Genomic DNA, 6,000 nt, shown 5'->3' with positions numbered 1-6,000 from the left:
CAAGGGGGGAATTCACCATTTGTCCCTTTTTAAGAGAGAAGAGAGCATCCCTGAACTTCTTTGTGTGATTTCTGAGTGAACAGACTGATCCAATTCACCTTTGCTTGACCCACTGGCACTTCTCCTCGTGGTAACTATAAAAGAATTGTTGGCTATTCTATAGGAGGGTGAATTTGTATTTAAGATAATTTATGTTTTGATACCCACAACTTGCGTATGAATTCATAGATTTCTGTCCAGGTATAATTTTTGTGTAACTGCAGTCACTAACATCTCTCTGAACAGAAACACGTTGATAGTACTTTTGGTTTATATTTTAAGATTAGTCCCAAATTATAGCATTAGTAAATAAAATTACCTTTTGCATAGCCACCAATAATTTATAAGATATCATTTATTAGGCTAAGTTACATTTATAATGGGGGGACATTTAGCAAAACCTGTCCTATGGAAAAGTTGCGGAGTTGCCTATAGAAACCAATCAGATTGCTTCTTTCATTTTTTAAAAAGGCATCTGAAAAATGAAAGTAGTGATCTGATTGGTTGCTATGGGCAACTCAGCAACTTTTTTTCTGGACAGGTTTTGATAAATCTCCCCCATATCTCTAAGCGGGAAAACAATATTGCATGTAGTAATATATTTTGTATCTAATGTACTTAATTCTTAAATATACCATATGCATATATGCCATACACTGTTGATATCTATGTCGCCATCTTGTGGTCAATATTAAATACTGTTAGTAAACAGTAGGGGGGGGGGGGGGGAGAAATATAAAACACTACATACTGTATATGCCGCCAGGATATAACATTTTTGCACACTGTGCCACCAGGATATAACAGTGCCTCACACTGTGCTACCAGGATATAACAGTGCCAAACACTGGGCAACCAGGAAATAACAGTGCTGCACACTCTGCCTCCTGGATACAGTTGTGCCACAGACTGTTCTGCCAGGATATAATAGTACCACACACTGTACTGCCAGGATATAATAGTGCCACACACTGTGCTGCCAGGGTATAATAGTGCCACACACTGTGCTGCCAGGATATAATAGTGCCGCATAGGGATGAGCGAATCTGACAAATCTGAATTTGATATGAATTTTAGGAAAAATTTGATTCGTAATGAATGAGAATATCGCCGCTATTTGATCGCACGAATTGCTTCATTAAACTCCATTTAGTGCGATCCAGGTTCAAGGGGCCAGGCATCTAAAATGGCAGATCCACATGCAAGGAATCCTGGGTAGGCGGGAACAAGGGTTGGCGGGATGACGTTGAATCACATGCAGCATGCAGCCTATCAGCATCCAACGACCCCTGTGATGTCATAGCTCTATATAATTGGCAGCCATCTTGCGGCCAGTCACATCATCGTTCTATTACAGAGAGAGGGACAGACAGTGTAGTGTATGTTGCACAGAAAAGCATTTTTACAGCAGCGATTCACCTCCCAGTCACATCAGTGTTCTATTGCAGAGAGAGAGAGGGACAGAGACCAGTCTGTGTTGCACGGAAAAGCATTTTTACAGCAGTGATTCACCTCTCAGTCATATCAGCATTCTATTGCAGAGAGAGGGGGACAGAGAGCAGTGTGATGCACAGAAAAGCTTTTTTACAGCAGTGATTCACCTCAAGCCCAAATGCAGCCTGGAAGCACTGATAGGGAAAGGAGTGACATTGAGAGAGAAAGTGCAATTGGGTGCAGTACACAGCGACTGGGTGTGCAGCACTGGTGTGTACAACAACTGAAAAGCTAACAGTAGCCAGCCAGGTAGGGTGAGCAGAGCACTACAAGTTTATTGTCCTCTATTAAGTGTAACCTGTGCGTATACCTAAGTGGTGTACCATTTTGTTCCTGTTAAAGTCTTAAGGGCCTAGATAATGTGAAAGGTCAGCCAAAAGAACACACCTGCTGGTGTTGTAGACAAATACTGTTTTAAGCATACTGGAGTGCATTGTCCTCCCCTCATAAGTGCATACCACGTACATACATCTAAGTGGTGTACCATTTTGTTCCTATTAAATTCTTAAGGGCCTAGATACTGTGAAAGGCCAGCCAAAAGTACACACCTGATGGTGTTGTAGACAAATACTGTTTTAAGCGTAGTGGAGCATATTGTATTCTCCTCATATACGCACAAAGTATGTCAGGCAGAGAGGTGCTAGGACGTGCACAGAGGAGTGGCAGAGGCCTAAATTCATCAGACGTAGGCAGAGGTCGCAGCAGACTAGGGCCGAGTGGCAGCAGGAGTCGCAGCTTGAGGCCTGAACTCCTGGTATCAGCTAGCGGTCGTGTCTCAACCAGCAATCCATCTGCTGTCATTGACTGGTTAACTTGTAGTGTTGCTCGCGAATATTCGCAATTCGAATATTATTCGCGAATATCGCATATTCGCGAATTCGCGAATTTCGCGAATATAGCGCTATATATTCGTAATTACGAATATTCGTTTTTTTTTATTTTTTTTCTTCACAGTACACATCACAGTGATCACCCCCCTCTGCTTCCAGCTTGTGTGGTGTAAAGAAGGCTGTAATACTACTGTGTGAGACTGGCGTGCAGAAATTCGCATATGCGAAAATTAGCATATGCTAATTTTCGTATATGCGAATTTTCGCGTATGTTAATTTTGTATATGCTAATTTTCACATATGTTAATTTTCGCATACGCGAATTTGCGCATATGCGAAAATAAAACGAGAATATAACAAATATACGAATATTCGCGAATATATGACGAATATTCGTCCATATATTCGCGAATATTCGCGAATTCGAATATGGCCTATGCCGCTCAACACTATTAACTTGCTCATCCACTTCATCCCAAGTGACATCTGACACCCCCAGTCAACAGTCGGTGGGTTCCTCAGATACAATCCTCAGTTGGCATGGCCCGGGAGTAGTCCCTGTCCTCCCATTACCTCTGTCCTATGCTGTTCCCTCCCTTACAGAAGTATCTTATGCTGTGGGTTCAGTTCCGCTATTTAGTGAGGATGATCTACTAGAGGACAGTAAGCAGCTACTGCTGGCAAGTAATGATGAGGAGAGTGGCGTGGGAGGTGGTGTTGCAAGCGTTCAGGCTCCTGAAGCAGACACTGTTGAGGAACCTGAGGTTGACATCAGTGACATGCAGACACAACTCCATGATGATGATGATAAAGCCGATTGCACTTGGGAGCCGGGTGAAGAAGAGTCTTCATCATCGTCAGGAGAAGAGAGTTGCAGGTTGCCTTTGAGGCAGCAACTGAGCAAGCAAGGTGGTAGCATGGTTGGCAGTCAGCATGGTGGCAGAAGTGGAAGGTCTGGAGTCAAACGTGCCCGGGGGAGACCACCTGCTTCGTGGCAGCCTATCTTCCCAGGAGGTAGTGGAACAGGGGTTCCTGGAGTTGTCCACAGTAGCAGTCAATCAGTGCAGACTGATATCAAATGAACAGGACGGCTCACCTCCACTGCAATCCCCACGCTCCGCACGGACTGGCCGGCAGTGCCTCCGGCCTATTACTGGAAGCAAAAAGACTTGATGTTCAGCGAGGTAGGATGCAAAACAGGATTTCTTTATTTAGGACACATGGTCAGCACATAAAACCAATGCGTTTCGGGTCAGGCAGGATTCTTAATCATGCCATGATTAAGGGTCCTGCCTGACCCGAAACACGTTGGTTTTATGTGCTGACCATGTGTCCTAATTAAAGAAATCCTGTTTTGCATCCTACCTCGTTGGACATCAAATCAGTACAGACTGTTGGGGGGAAAATCAGTTACTCAGCGGTGTGGCAGTTTTTCATCAAGCATCCGGAGGATGTTAACCTGGTCAAGTGCAAGATGCGTCGACAGAAGGTGAAGCATGGACAGGGTCTCAATGTTGGCACCACGGCCCTGCGTCAACACATGCAGCATCACCATAACGTGGTCTGGGAGAACCGTGGCTCCGATGTGGTGGTATAGCCTACTGCATCATCCAGTGGCATGCCTCTCCCTGTTTCAGCCAGCCAAGGCTCCGCCATCTCAGCTGAAGGGAGCTGTGTGTCATACCAATCTTCTGTCACTCCAGATGCTCCTCCTCCTCCTACTTCGAGTCAGTCATTCCGCCAGCAATCCATCTACGAAGCCATGTCCAAGAGACAACATAATGCGCTCACTCATCCAACGGCGCAGAAGCTGAATGTTCTCCTGTCCAAGTTGCTGGTGCTGCAGTCCCTCCCTTTTCAAGTGGTGGACTCTGCACCTTTCAGAGAACTGATGGCTTGTGCCAATCCGGGGTGAAGAGTCCCAAGCCGTCATTTCTATGTGAAGTAGGCAGCACCAGCCCTGCACAATTTTGTGGAAGAGAAGGTGGGCCAGTCCTTGAGCCTGTCGGTATGTACGAAAGTGCATGACAGCACCGACGTGTGGAGCTGTAACTACGGTCAGCGACAATGCATGTCCTTTACGGCTCACTGGGTGAATGTGGTTCCAGCACAGCCACAACAGCAACTTAGACAGGTCACGCCGCTTTCGCCTCCACGCTCTCAGGCCGTTGGTCCTGTGACAGTATGAGACTCCGCCTCCTCATCTTCCACCATGTCCTCAGCCTCCACTGCACGGACAATTCTCAGTGGCCCTTCAGCATACCATGTGTGCAGGGCGCGGCGGTGTCACGCTGTTATTCACATGGTTTGCCTTGGTGAACTGAGTCACACAGGGGAGAAACTGCTAAAAGTCATTCATCAAGAAATCAAATCATGGCTTACTCTACAAAAACTGGAAATGGGAACTATAGTGACAGACAATGGGAAGAACATCTTGTCTGCACTGTGACAAGGAAGCCTGAGACATGTGCCCTGCATGGCACTCATGCTCAATATGGTTGTCAAGCCGTTCCTGAAGTGTTTCCCCATCTGCAAGACATCCTAACAATGGAAAGGAAACTTTGCATGCACTTCAACCACTCGTACAATGCAAAGCACACCATCCTTGATCTGTAGCGTCAGAACGGTATCCCCCAACATAGTCCTATTTGCGACGTTTCCACACGGAATTCCACCCTCCATAAGTTGGACCGACTATACAAACAGAGAAAAGCCATCATCAATTTCTTAATGATCCAAGCAGATAGGGGGACTTCCCTGTGTAACTTCAATGTTAACCAGTGGTAGTTGGTTGACATTGAAGTTTGCTCAGGCCCTTTGACGAAGCTACCTTATTAGTCAGTCGCCAGGATTACGGGATGAACAACGTCATTCCACTGCTTCATTTACTACAACATGTGTTGGAAACGATGGCTGGTCAGGGCACTGGAGATGTGGCGCCTACATCTCACATCCACATGAGCCCTGTGGGGGCTGAACTGGAGATGGAGGAAGAGGAGGGGCACAGTGGAGCACAGTTTAGGTTTCGTCAAATGGGCATTTTTTCTAGTAATCTGACAGGAGGAGCAGGAGCAGCCAGAGGAGCTAGGTGGTTATGAGGAAGGTGAGACAGAGGACCCAGACATACCATGGTAGTATGCAGTGGAGATGGAGGCAGCGTGTCCCTCTGAGTCACTTGCACAAATAGCATGATGCATGCTCACCTGCTTGCGTAGTGACAGCCGAATTGTCACCATTCGGCAGCGGGATGACTTCTGGATCTCCACCTTATTTGACCCTCCCTACCGTCACAAAATAGGGTCTTTTTTACACCCACTGAGAGGGAGGACAAAATGACCTACTACAGAGGCAGTTCGCCGATGCCTATCGGCGCCATTGTCCATCCTCTCGCAGGTCTGAATCGGGGGGGCCCTGTGCTCACCTACCACTGCCACTCCTGCTGGGGAGGGGTGGGGTGGCAGGAGCAGTACCAGCTCCATCAGCAGCAGCCTAAGTCTACAGTCACTGATAAATAGCTTTCTTCACCCGCATAGGGAAGCAACTCATCAGCAGCAAGTACACCTGGAGCAGGACCTGGACCAGCAGGTGGTGGCATACCTTGACATGCCCATGCCAACACATCTTGAAGATCCGCTGG

General features: G+C 46.8%; 1 protein-coding gene across 1 annotated transcript in view; it reads left to right on the top strand.

Annotated features, from left to right (window-relative positions):
• The first annotated feature begins 1,657 nt into the window (after positions 1-1,657).
• The window catches only part of LOC130360775 (protein unc-93 homolog A-like), an 88,689-nt gene continuing 84,346 nt past the window's right edge, over positions 1,658-6,000 (top strand). The window contains exon 1 of the mRNA XM_056563345.1: positions 1,658-1,782. The gene's annotated coding sequence lies outside the window, so the exon portion shown is untranslated. The remainder of the gene's footprint in view (positions 1,783-6,000) is intronic.

Source organism: Hyla sarda, chromosome 3 (assembly GCF_029499605.1).
Source record: "Hyla sarda isolate aHylSar1 chromosome 3, aHylSar1.hap1, whole genome shotgun sequence".
Lineage (NCBI taxonomy): Eukaryota > Metazoa > Chordata > Amphibia > Anura > Hylidae > Hyla > Hyla sarda.
The sequence above is the reverse complement of the archived record's forward strand: the minus strand, read 5'-3'. Positions and strand labels throughout refer to the sequence as shown.